Below are 13,966 nucleotides of genomic sequence, written 5' to 3'. Positions count from 1 at the left end.
CCTTCACCCTTTCTTCTGCCATTGTTCGATCGTCTTCTCCATGGAGGGAACAGGCCGGAAACGACCCCGTTATTCGTACCCCAATCTGAAAGATGACATGATGGAGGAACTCATTGATCAGTGCGACGTCATCACCTCGGCTATCATGGCAGGTTCGTTCAAGACCATTCTCGACTCAACTAATAACATCATTACAAGGAACCCAAGAGTCAAGGAGCGGTTTGATCTCCCCTATCTTCTTCGCCATGACCCTGATGACTGGCGCGGGGACGACGGAGGCCTCGCCTTGTGCAAGTTGATGCCGCTTGATAATGATATGTATGATGTTAAGATACCATCGCTTGAGGGTAAGGCTTGGGCAGGCGCAAATGGAGATTGGGTTGTTTACATTGGGTCCAACTGTGAGTGGGAACTTGTGAATGTGTGCACTCGTGACCGGGTTCCACTTCCAAAAATCTCAGCAGACTGCCTAGAGCTTGGGCATACCGGTATTGTACGCACGTTCAAATGCGATCATGGTGACTGTCTTCTACGGAAGATAGCAATTTGTCGAGTTCCCAACCACTCTTGGAATTACAACAACTATGAAGTTGTTGCTATCTTCGACAAGCTTGTTGCCGTCCTTCGTCATTCGACTGGATGGATATTGCTCAAAAATCAGTTTCTGTACACGGGTGAGTACTGTGATCTAATTCAATACGAGGGCCTTGTGTTTGCTGCCACCACTCGTGGCACTGTTTTTGCATGGAATCCTTATGCTTTCGGTATGTTTGTCTTCCACTGTAATTATAATTGTTTCATCCACACGCATGCGGGTTAGCAAGTTTCCCTTTACTAATTAACCTTCTTCTTGTGTTTCCAAGGTCCTGTGAACATTCCACCACCTATACTTGAAATTTTTTATAACCAAGGGGGAGATGACGATGGTGATGATCACAAGCATGAGGATGAGCAGCGCCTGGCAACTAATTCCAATGGATCACCGCTTCTTGTGTGTATACAGACCACTGATGATGTTACTACTAAGGAAGCAGGTGTAGTCTCCCATGGTCGCACTCTCTGGACCTATTCCAACACCCGTTGCATGGTATTTGGGATGGATACTAGTGTGCTAGCGCCAACTCCTTCTCCCTGGTACAGAATTGATAGTCTTGGAGAAAACTCGCTCTTCCTTGGACAAAACTATCCAATGATGGTGAAAGGCGATCCAACTGCTTTTGACACAACGTTACTACCATTTATGAGAAGCAAATGTGTCTATACCTCGGACATTTGGGTGGTTCCCTACCCTGGTACTGATATAGTAGGCTCCTTCAGCCTGGATGATCAGTCCTGCGTTGGTCTCGAGATCGACAATGGATGGCCCGTCCCGGAGAATCACTTGTGGTTCAAAGCAAGCGTTTCCAACGCCGAGGAATGGTTGAGTTGAAGTTCATTTCATTGCTTGTTATTTGTTGTGTGATGAAAACTATAGTATTTATAATGTATCCTTATTGTCGATGTGGGTTGATGACCTGCTGTATGTAATAAAATGATATGCCTGTGATAAACTTACTAAATTTATGAATGGCTTTCGAGTCGCTTCTCTGATGAGTGGTGCGACGAGGCAAAAAAATATTTTGCGAATACATAATTGTACGTGCATTGCAACAGGTTATCGGATGAGGCCAATCAACAATAGTAGTACACTATTTGTACTAGCTTCACATGCTTCGCGCATCGGGCGGCTGTTTTTACAGTAGCCATATGTTAATGTGTTCGCTGTACGTAACCAGCACCTCGAATCCTCGATACTAGTACTATATAGTAAGTAGTAGGAGTAGTAGGGTGGCATGGGCCAGAACAAGCATTCACGTCCAGGAGTACGGCACACGCCACCACCACGACATCCATCTGACACCATATTATTTCTTGGAGTCTGTGCTAGAGCAATCTCTTCAACCTCGCCGTTTCTCTAACTTCAGCCATCGCGCGACGGGCGAGGTGGGGGTTTGCCGATAGTCGGTTTCCTCAACTATGGTCCCACTTGTAAGGCCAACTCCAATGCACGACCCCAAACGGACCTCCGTTTTGCATGAACTCCAACGATAATTTTGACTAGAAAAGCAAGACCAAAGAAAACAAGAACCACAAAAATACATTTTACTACTCTAGAAGATATCCAACTTCCATAACTGCTCCTGTAAGTTGGATTAGTGCCTTTTCGATGCATTCACTATTGATCCGCGGAGGCTCGATCATGCGTGCTTCTTTCTTTTTAGAGTGTAAAGAAGTAGACGTTGCTTCCTCGCATCTAGTCTCATGTCTAGCCTCTATTCTAGTAGGAGTATCAATAAGTGCACTAGTCTCATCTCTAGCCTCTATGCTATCTAAAAGTGCTAGAACATCTACTAAATTGCGCTCTATCAATATAATGATGTACTCTTCTTCCCAATACCAAAACTTGCATCCATTCTACACAATTAAAATTTTAAGTTAGCACAACTAGTCTAATCCGAGAGAACAAACAAAGATTTGGTCAGGTTCTTCCTCCTTTTGCCGACACGTGGGACATCCAGCATCGAGGTCGTGTCATGCAAGAAAATAGAGTGGTAGTTGAAGCCACGTGATGTGCATCTTGGGTTAAACTGTAAATAGAATCTTACTACTCTTGAGTAACTCCAAAAGCGGCCACCGAAGATCCTTATTGTATTTGTTTTTCATCATCAGCACGTCGAGGTGAAAGATGTGCAGGTTCAGTGGGTCCTCTTGCATTTTCACTAACATGTGGGACCGCATGTGAGCAAATAGACGATGGGCTCCGCGCATCCGCTGGCTGGCTAAGAAGAGAGATAGAGGAGGGCTGAGCATGGACTCTAGGAAATTTGTTCTACTCACCTTGATATAGGCTCGATATAGTGGGGTGGCGTGGGCCATAACTAGCATTCACGTCTAGCAGTACGGCACACGCCACCCACACGAGTCCCATCCGACACCAATTTTCTTGGAGTCCGTGCTACAACCATCTCTTCTCCCTCCTGTTTTCTCAGCCATCACGCGGTGGGCGGGGTGGGGGTTTGCCGACAGTCGGTTTGTTCAACTGCAGTCCCACTTGTAAGTGAAAATGCAACACCGCATGCATTCCCCCTTGAGCGGCGTGTCGGACCAACTGTCTGGGGGTGCAACGCGAACACGGCAGACTTTTCCTTTTGAACTCGTAACTTGTAAAATTTGGTTCTGCTCCATGCCGCGACCGATAAATAGAAAATAACGATTTTTCCTAGAGTAATGAGAAGTTTGGTTCTGGCGCCGTTCAAGCATGGAGTACGTACGAAAATTATGAAGTTGATGCAAAAGGTAAGATAATTACTAGTAGTACCATATACTACTACATGGATTTGACGGAAAGATAAAAATACATACGGATCCATCAATGACATCCTCACGCTCTAGTGCGCCGGGTCACCAACCGACGTGTGAGGAGCACCGGTGTTGGCGGCGAGCTCAACGTGCTTCTGAGCAATGCCGTCCAAGGTTGCCCTGCGGTCCAAGAAGGCCAGCGTCCTATCGTCCTCCTCTTGCATGTACTAGTCCTTGTGGGTGATTTGGGCGTAGACGTGGGTGATTATATCGATGGTGTCTTGCTGCGCCAGGCGCTGCGTGGCAAGCGCGACCTCGAGGTGGACATTCTCCGGTGCGACGGTGGGCAGTCGCAGGGCCACCACTTCGTCGAAGAGGTTGTCACCATAGTGGCCGCTGAGGGTGGCGGGCATCACAAAGCCTGGGCACGCCGGCTGGAAGCGTACGTCAAAGTCATCCGCGAGCTTCTTGACGACGGTGAACTTGTCAGGGAAACCGATGAGGACCTCGTCGAACAAGGAGACGAAGCTGTCGTCCAAGCGACCCCTCGCCCTGGCGGCCTCAAGCAATACCTGGAGACGTTCCTAGGTGTCGGGCCGCAGGCCGGTGTCGTGGACCATCTGGCACAGCCGGCTGATGCTCACGCTCATCGCTTCCATGGGTCTAGCTTAGCTTCTAGTCAACTGATCTTGCGATTCGAGTGATCACCCTTGCCCTTGGTTAGCGTGTGTAGGTGCGTAGGATTTCGTACTACTCCTCGACCCTCTGCTGCACCTGCCTTTGGCTGTATGATAGGTGGGCCAGCCACCCCTTGGGCCCATGTGTCATTCACCCAAAGGCAGTTGCAATAGGTCAATGAAGTTGCGTCCCCCTCCGTGCCGGTGCAGTATAGTCATCTCACCAGACCTCTAGTCGGGGTAAAACGAGAGAAGTTTGATGTTTACTGGTTTATTGGTCCCCTTTGCATTTTGTGCCAAGTTTTGACATTTCATTTAAAGAAACAAAAATGTTGTGTAAGTCACCTTACGAAAACCAAATAATCCCAAAACACTTAGGCATGGTGCATTAACTCCCTCCATGTTTCTTATTTCGTGACATATCAACCAATAAGAGATGTGGGCCGTGCATGCTTTCAATGACTTGGGACTACCAAACATGACATGAAGTGTTTAGTTCATTGCATGTAATCCTATTACTCCAGTTAGCAAAAAGACATTAAGTTCTCTCGCCGATAGGAATAAAACACCATGTATTTATTTACAGAGGGAGTAGTACATTTTTTGTGACATGCATTACTAGATATTGCTAGTCAAATACTTAAATCCAGATGGACGTGGTAGTACTCCTAAATCCATACGGTGGTGCTACTAGTACTAGTAGTAGTACTACCAATGTAGTAGGAGTACTAGCACTGTACTACCCGTTGGTCAAATTATTACGTGCTGCTCCTCAAAGTGAAGTGACAAGACCCTGCGCCAGAGATGACACCTGAGTATATGCATTGTGTTTGGCATACCGTAGTAAGCCTCACCATCTGCAGTCACTATCATCATGGCTGTAGAGCTAGCCTGCTTACAACTAGCCATGTTTGACATAATTTCCCATGCGTAGATGCCTGTGCATTGCACGGAACACCAAGATTGGGGGTGGACGGCGCCGGCAGCGGCCATCGTGCCAGATTTTTCCACGGCCTTCTAGATGTGGTGGGGAGGAGATAAGGCTGATTATGAGAGACAAGGAGTTGTTTGTAAATTGGGAACAAGTGCGGGCATATTTTTGCAAAAATGGAGAAGCTTGGTTTGTATGCGTCAGATCTAGATCCGACGACTATTAGTGAAAGATGGGAGGCAGAACATCATCACCAACTCAGGACCTGTTTGATTCGCAGGATTTTGAAAATGCAGGAATAGGACACGACAATATTACAAGTTTCAAACTGATATTACAAATGTTAGGAGTAATGTTGCACCTACGAAGAGGGAATTACTAGGAAGTTTATATAAGAACTTTTGTTACTTTAGGTGGATGCAGCATTATCGTACAAACTAAAATCCACCGCCCTGACAAGTCACTAATGGGCAAATAAGTTTTCGAGTCTCTGGCCACTTGATGTTTCAAAAACAAATTCAGCTTCTGCGGAGACTTTGTCATTTAGGCTTAGACGCTTGCGGTGATCAGCACGCCATTGTTGCGCCAAAGAACTCCAAACATCATTAACTTGAGCACACTTGCCCCCAGAACAAAGAACCTAGCCAATTTAATCTCAGATGTGCTGCCTCGGTAGTCGATCAAATCAATTTCTGTAAGATGGAGATCAAGGCATTCGATGAGATTGTTATAGTGCAAACATTTTTCACCTCCGGGTCTTTTTTTATCTGCAACAGAAGAGAATATATTAGAGCAGATGGCTATATACGATTGTCGTGTCATCAAGAGGTACCAATATCATTCGCTCATACGATAGGGTTGGTTGGCTAGTGATATTCTCTCTCTCTCTCTCTCTCTCTCTCTTTCTGTTTCCTCTCATTTAACTAGGAGCACGTGAAGAGCTTGGGCATTTGTTGCCTTCCACTATGTGGTCGATGCCATATTTCGCAAAAGTATGCCACATAATACGCATCGATGTCAAATCAAAAGATTTTGGCACCACTCTCGCGATGTGAGAGAGTTGGCACCGCTATGCACACAGACCCACATGTATAAACAAATCAATCAAACCAACTACACCAGCCTCTCACTCTCCCAAACAAGTGTTTTTTATTGCCTCAGTCCTCTCTCTCTCCCATGCAGTGTTTTTTCATTGTGTGAGTTAACTTGGCACCGGAGCAAACTAGGTGATCCAGATTGGGGACCAGGTGAGCAATGGAGGGGCATCGATGCCAAATGCATCACAAGTGAATTTGGCACGTGTTTTGGCCTACATAGCCCACTTTTGTACTCCCTCCGTCCCAAAATTCTTGTCTTAAATTTGTCTAAATATGGATGTATCTAGTTACATTTTAGTGTTAGATACATCCGTACCTAAACAAATGTAAGACAAGAATTTTGGGACGGAGGGAATACTACCTCGTATTTAGTATAAAATTTTAACCATAGATTTACCTAAGAAAATGCCAGTGCATGTCACTAAAAATCACACCATTTGAAATTATGTTCAAATACAAATCCAACGATATAGTTCTTACTGACATGCATTAACATTTTGTCAGTTAAATCTATGGTCAAATTTTGATACTACAAAATTGGAAGAGTAAACCAGGACGGAGGTAGTACTTGCTCTTAGGGTAACCATAGAGTTACTGGAGTATTCTAAGTTACTTTCCACTATGACTAGCCTAGGCTACTATAGTCGTACAGCATAAAAATGATGCAGGTGATCACGTGAGAAAAAATACTAAAAACATTTCTTTCGGTGCAGTGCGTAGATGCAGTTTTGAACACTACACTTGTCATCACAATTTGGGAAAATTACGAAAAAATTGAGATACGTTGTGATTACCGTTTACTTATAGGAAAGAAGTTTCACCTCGATGAGTAGCTTCTCCGTGCACGGAAAGCATGTAAAGAATCCAACAACTTGATCCATATTGGGGCCGATAGATTTTAGTGCCAAGATCTTCACTGTGTGCATGGACTGGGTCAAGCTTGTGGGAATCATTTTCTAGAAGACGGTCATAAATACATCAAAAAGAAATTTAAAAATGTGAATTTCAAGAAGACAGAGAAGAAGATGAGTGCCATACCTGAACGATTACGGATCCAATAAAGAGTTCAGAGAATTTGGCAGACGAGTACACCAACGCTGTCAATTTCGGCGCGTCAATGACCCTGATTTTTGTTGGACCTTCTAGATCCGATACAAGCAATCTCTCAAGGAAAGGCGCATTCTCAATGACCATAATGTGGAACAGCTGGAGTGATTTCTTCCCAATTGATGTCTTGTTGCGGGGCCAGCAAGACACATAAATCCATCAGAGATTCGTTGAGGCGATGTGGAGGCTAATGAACCCCTGGATCTGCTCAATACGAAGGTACTCAAGCGCAGTACAACTGCGGAACAGGTGCTCCATAGCCTTCTTCGAGATGACAACGTCGAAGAGGTCGAGCTGCTTGAGTTGAGGGAGAAGAAGGGCGGCCGCGACATTAATCTGGGGAAGATAGCAGGAGCTGAAGCTGGCGCGACGCAACATTGGAGTGAGGCAGAGCGCGGACGGCGGCAGAGAGCGACATCATCCAGCTTCAAAGCTGAGCTCCTCGAGCTGATCTAGGGCAGGGGATAAGAACCACTCATCGAACTTGGGTTGGACCTTGCAGTTGGTACTAAACATGCGGATCTCAAGGCGTCTGGCTGGCCCAGGGTGCGATGAAAGGATCTTGGAGACTGCGGCCATGCATTTGCAATCCCCGTCGCAGAGGCAGCTGTCGACGGTGAGGTTGAGGGGGACGCAGCGCCAGAGGGGGCGCCACCTCCGGGAGAGCAGGGCGGTCCGCACGGCAGATTTGGTGGGGAAAAGGCCGATGATGACGAGCAGCATGTCGTCGGGGAGGCTGGTGATGAAGTCCAGGCTCGCCGGATGCGGTTTTGGCTCGATCCGCCTCCGCTTGTTGTCTGCCTCGCTGTCCATCTCAACCGGCGGCGACGTTGGTGTACACGTGTGCTGGTGTCTGTTGTGTGCTGGGTGTGCACGAGTGCGTCCTTCTGTGCATGCTGCCGCGCAGTGGTGAATTGTGCGCGAGTGCGTCCTGCACGTGCAAGAAGTGTGTCCTCAATGCACCCTCAATTTACTAGCGAGCAGGGTGCTACCCCGAGTGATTTCAACTTTGTTTACTTCACCGCGTGTCAGATGGGCCTCTAGTTTACTTATTTTCACCCACTGCCACATGGGCCAGCACACGAAGATACAGAACACGAGCTGACAAGGCAGCATGGGGATTGGTTGACCGGTCAACTAAACAATATACAGAGATATATGCTGACACAGTGAGCGTATAATCCGTCGGTATAGAGAGTTCGAGTGAGAGGGAAGGCCCATGAGAGATAGCAGAGAGAGAGAAAGAGCTACTCCCTTCGTTTGATAATGTAGTTCCAACATTTTTTTTTAAAGTTAAACTTTTGAAACTTTGACCAAGTTTATAAAGAATTTAGTTATATCTACAATACCAAAGATAAATGATAGTATGAAGTAAGTACATGTTGTGATGAATCTAATGATCGTTCTAGATGTAAATGTTTTTCTCCACATATACCTGGTCAAACTTTTCTAAGGTTTGACTTTTCAAAACATCCATATGCTTATGGATGTGACAGAGTCCCTAACTAGAGAGCGATAGAGATAGAGAGAGAGAGAGAGATAGAAAGAGTGAGTGAAAAAAGTGTGTGTGCGTGTGTGAAAGAGACATGGACAACACACGATAAAAGTAGAGAAAAGGCGTGTGTGTCTTATGCAAAACATATCACACGTGCATCTTCGACAACAGAGGCAAGGTGAGGAGATAGTGTGCGGTTGTTTGGAACCGAGAGAGCAAGAACCCTAGCACATGGCCAAGAGGGGTCTAACAAACAAGGGAGAGAGGTCGAGAGAGATGTACGGAGAAAATGTCGAAATGGGGAGGAGAGAGTGTATGTTTTTCATAGAGAGATCCCCTGGAGATCGTGATGTGACTACATGGGTGGGATATCAAGTGACAAGGTGTGTGCGCGATAGAAGATGCCCCAAGAGATACCGAGATAAACGTATGGATGGAAGGAGACAATACGTGTGTTCCTGATGGATAGTAAGAGATAACAATACTTAGGAAGGGGGGGGGGAGTGCTTGCACCTATGATGGAGTGAGGGGTTATGGTACTTAGGGGGGTGCGTGTCACATGGAGAGAGAACAAGGGCGGAGAGTGTTGGATGGATCTATATGTATAGCGTGAGCGAGACATGTGTATGTGTGAACCAGGGAGATATAAGGTCAGTTTGGCTTGCGTCCTGAGCATCTTTTGCCTGGCCTAGGGTTGTGGCTGGATTTCATGCACGCTTGTTTGGTTGTTACCCTGTGAAAAGGAAATCCCGCCTGGCCTGGGTTCCCCTTGCACTTTAATTAGCCTGGCTAGACTCCAGACACTGCAAGTAGCCTAGCCCAGGCGACCGATTTCGAATGCCTGGCCGTGCCTGGTCGTGCGGCCATGAGGCTAACAGCAACATGGATGGATATTAGCATTAAATAATTGCTGCATGGATTGATTGATGGGACATTGATGCTTTGCATGGCCCAGTCATGAACCAAACGCTTCAGCACCACACAAGCCTGGCCAGGCAGAAATATTTTACATCTCACGTCCACACCAGGCAGTACTAGCCATCAAGGCATGAGGGTCAGGTCACGAACCAAACTGACCAGTAAAGTTTGAGAGAGATTGAGGAGCCCCGATAAGGCTGAGTGGTGCGCCAGATAGCTGAGAGGGGGAAAGAGATATTCCATCCGCTCGATAATGCAGTGCATGTAAATTTTTTAGAAGTCAAACTTTGGAAACTTTGATCAGGTTTACGCAAATGTTATTTATATCTACAATACCAAAGATACATCATACAAACCTACATCTCATGGTGAATCTAATGGTATATGTTTGCCGTACTAGATGTAATTGTTTTTCTCCACGTACATGGTCAAACTTTGTGATGTTTGACTTTTCAATAAATCTATATGCTATGGACCGAGGAGAGTGCCTAAGTCGAGACAGATCAAGTGCGTGTGAAGGAGAATGAGTAAGTGTGCAAAAAGAGTATGTGTGTGAAAGATAAAGTGACAACAAACGATAAATTAGAGAGAGTGTGTGTCTTTTCATTTCTTATATGAACATATCACACATGCATCTCCGAGATAGAAAAGCGAGGCGAGGAGATACACGAAGATAGCTAGTGTGTGATTGTTTGCAACGGAGAGAGACACCCCTGTAGCACATGTCCGATAGAGGTCTGGCCAACAAGGAACAAAGGTCGAGAGGGACACATGGAGTACATGGACGCATGGGGAGGGAGAGAGGGTGTGTTTGTGATAGAGAGATCCCCTCGAGATCGTGAGGGGACTATATGGGTGGGAGATCGAGGGAGGTGCGTGCACGATAGAAAGATGCCCCGAGAGAAATTGAGATAGACCATGCACATGTTTGTGATGGAGACTAAGATTAGCTAGTCATATACATATAGGGGGGACTACGTGTGCCTACAATTGAGTGAGAGACCATTATACTTGGCTAGCTAGGCATGAGATTGTGTGTGTGTGCGTGTGAGATGGAGAGAGAACGAGGGAGAGAGATAGAGTTTTAGATGGGCCTATCGGGTGCGAGTGAGATATGCATGTGTATGTGTGACCCATGTGTATGGAGAGTTTGAGAGAGGGGGGAAGAGCTCCGAGACGACAGAGCAGTGCGTGAGAGAGTTACGGGCAAAGAGCCAAGGAATTTGTGTGCGTACGATGAGTGCACCCAAGATGTCTAGCTTGGACTAGCTAGAGTATCATACATAGTGTGCGAGAGAGACCTATAGATGGTGTATATATGCATGCGAACTAGAAAGACCACCCCACACACACACAAAGAGAGAGAGAGAGAGAGATGGAGAGAAAGGGAGAGGGACCAACAAGGTTTTTGTGTCGGATGCGTGCGACATAATTGAAGATTTTCGGCGCCCGCGCGCGCGAGAGAGAGAACAGGAGTCCGGGAGAGGGGGAGGTCGCGTTTTATGCAGCAAAGACTGAAATAAACCATGTTTCGATATAAACTTGCATTTAAATATTTAAATTGGAGAACATGTTGTCTGCAATCCACACATGAACGGATATATGCATATATCAAACAAGTTCATTAATTTGACTTTCAACATGTTCATGGAGTACTATAATAGTGTACAACATGCTACTCGATTGAGGTGTTCAATTTTGGATTTAGTTCACTATTTTGACCTAGTGAATGAGCTATTTCATTGAATCGAGATATTTCATTTTGGGTTTGATTCACGTTTTTGAGTGGGTCAACTATTTGTCATATAGTAAATCGCTAGCAACGAGCATGTAAAAACACATTACTCCCGAGCATCATCTCTCCATCTAAAAAAGAAGTGGCAAGCTAATATTTCAAAATTTGATTCGAATCGACTTGGTAAGGTAGACGTGGATGCTCGTTCTCCCAAAATTTGAACGAACCGTTAAACATCCTCTCTGCTCGGTGGAATTCGCCCGAGCAAATAAATGGGAGACGCGAAATTACCGTCCTATGTGGGACACGCATCAATTGGCCAGTTGTACATCGAGGGTAGGTTCGTAACTTCATCCAAGCATGCCTTCTCCTCGGCCAAAATGACATGCGCCGAATAATTCATAAACCATGGTCATCAAAACATGCTCTCCTCGCCCGAAATAGCTCGCGCCCACTATTTCAAAACACGCTCTCCTTGCCCGAAATCGCCCGCGCCCACTATAGTTCAAAACACGCCCTCCTCGCCCGAAATCGCTCCCGCCCACTATTTGGGGAGAAGCAGAGTTACTCTACTATCCCCGATCCTCAGTACATAGACCCAAGCCGAGAAGCCTAAAGGCAAGGGTAGAACTGTAACTCCCCCTCACATTTCAGACAAATGCGTCCGTAATACATGGTTCCACTCCCCTCCCAATTCCCCCCCCCCCATTCATACCTCGTGGGCGCCAAATCACCTTCTCCCTGGGAAGCTCCCTTCTCCCGAGCCGCGAAACCTCAGCCCCACCTCCATGGCGCCCCCACCGCACCAATTTCACAGCCGCCCTCCTCCCTAATGTCGGAGACGCTGTCCATTTGCCGTCGTGCACTTGGCCGTGTGCCTCTTACTCCGTGCTGCTGGTGCTGCCTCGACGACGGCCGCGTGAACCATACTGGAGCCGATTCACCCCCGCCGTTGTTCATGGCACTGGAGCGGCTCCAACTTCGGATCTGTCCAGAGTCCTGGTGCTGCTTCCCCGTAGCCGTTGACCGTCGCAACATTGCTGTTTCCCTGTCGTCGGTCGCCACCGCAACCGCACCGAGCTCACCGACTCGGCAGCTGGACCTGCCTACTTCACCATGCCGCCAGATAGGTTGCACCCTCATCTCAAATCACTTTATTTAGGCGTCAGTTGTTTGAATTTTTATTCTGGGCCAATCGATTCCCAATGGGAAACAACACCCCTCGAGGCGGCGGAGCTCCTAGGCTGCCGGTTGGCTGGTGTCTAACGTAAGGGTGCGGGGCCGCAAGTTCGTCGTGGAAGCAGCGCTTAGATGGCTATCTTCTAGAGTTGCGTGGGTTGAAGGTACTGCCGCCGCCAGATCTGGATGACGAGGAGTCTTTGTGGATTGGTCCGGGGGCGGCGCAACCACGGTAGTGCGGTGGGGCGGGGAGCGGAGTTTTGGGCGGGGCCACGGACGGCGGAGGCAAGCTGCTCTGTCGTTGGTCGCTGGCTCTTCGGGGAAGATTCCGAACAGTGTCAGCCGGGAGGCACAAGACGGCCATCAAGCCATCTGGCGTAGATTGGACAGTACCAAAATAAAATAAAATCGTGTGACCCCAATTTAGTCTTTAGTCAACATACGTGTGACCACTCTCGTACCTTGCCGTTGATCTCTTAGTGTATTTCTTCATATCAAAGAGATATGTCGTTCTTAACATTATGCGTTCTCTGCATCTTCAGACACACCATGTTCCGACTCACTGCAGCTGCTCCAACAAGGGAAGCATACACCAGAAGGGAGCTATAGTCCCCACTCAACAGTTCCCTGCATCAATTGCACGTGCCCGACATGGACAGCCACAACAACCGTAGGGCCATCGACAAGTCAGCACATGATGCTCACTCCTATGGATGGCAGCCAGATAGGTTGTACCCTCCTCTTACTTGTGTGCAACATTTATGGCTTTGTTATTCATCTAAGCATGGAAAATAGATCATCACATTTCACTATACATTCATGCTGATCTCTTACGGGTCTTGTTAGGGAGTTAACGTTGTTCCATAGTTCAGCTAAGATACTTGTTCTTTAGGTAACGCTATTCCATAGTTATCATCCATCAGCCAATGCTATCCCACAGGCTAGTGATTATAGTATTATACCACTTCTAGTATTACCTATGTTGTTCTTTAATACTTTTGTGTGCCATCTAGTTAATCTCGAGTACAAATGATACATATTCTGTAGCCTTCATCTGTGTTCTCCCTTTAGTTTATGAGACCTGTTGCTGCTAGTTAACCCCAGTCCTACTATTTATGTCATCTCCTATAGGCACTCATTACATAAATCTAACTACTAGTTGTCTTCCATGCATGTCAGATATAATTGCACACACTGATATGTCCACAAGAACCTCACGGAGCAATGTAAAGGCCAATAAACTTGATGTCAATGATACCCAATATGATGGAACATGTAAAGGCAGTTCTTCAGAAGACTTGCAGAAAGATGATGAATCCTCTTCACCCCACAAGGTCCTTGCTCTAACTTGGCCTGTGATATGGGTACAACATGCATATAATGTCCTGGAGGGTATCTACTCTGTTGCAATGCCATGTGCTTAGCATGCTGATCATGCATGTAAATATGTCATGCCTTCCTATTTTTCAGTACCTATTCCATTCATGA

The sequence above is a fragment of the Triticum aestivum genome, chromosome 1B (genome assembly GCF_018294505.1).
Source record: "Triticum aestivum cultivar Chinese Spring chromosome 1B, IWGSC CS RefSeq v2.1, whole genome shotgun sequence".
In the NCBI taxonomy this organism is placed as follows: domain Eukaryota; kingdom Viridiplantae; phylum Streptophyta; class Magnoliopsida; order Poales; family Poaceae; genus Triticum; species Triticum aestivum.
The sequence above is the reverse complement of the archived record's forward strand: the minus strand, read 5'-3'. Positions refer to the sequence as shown.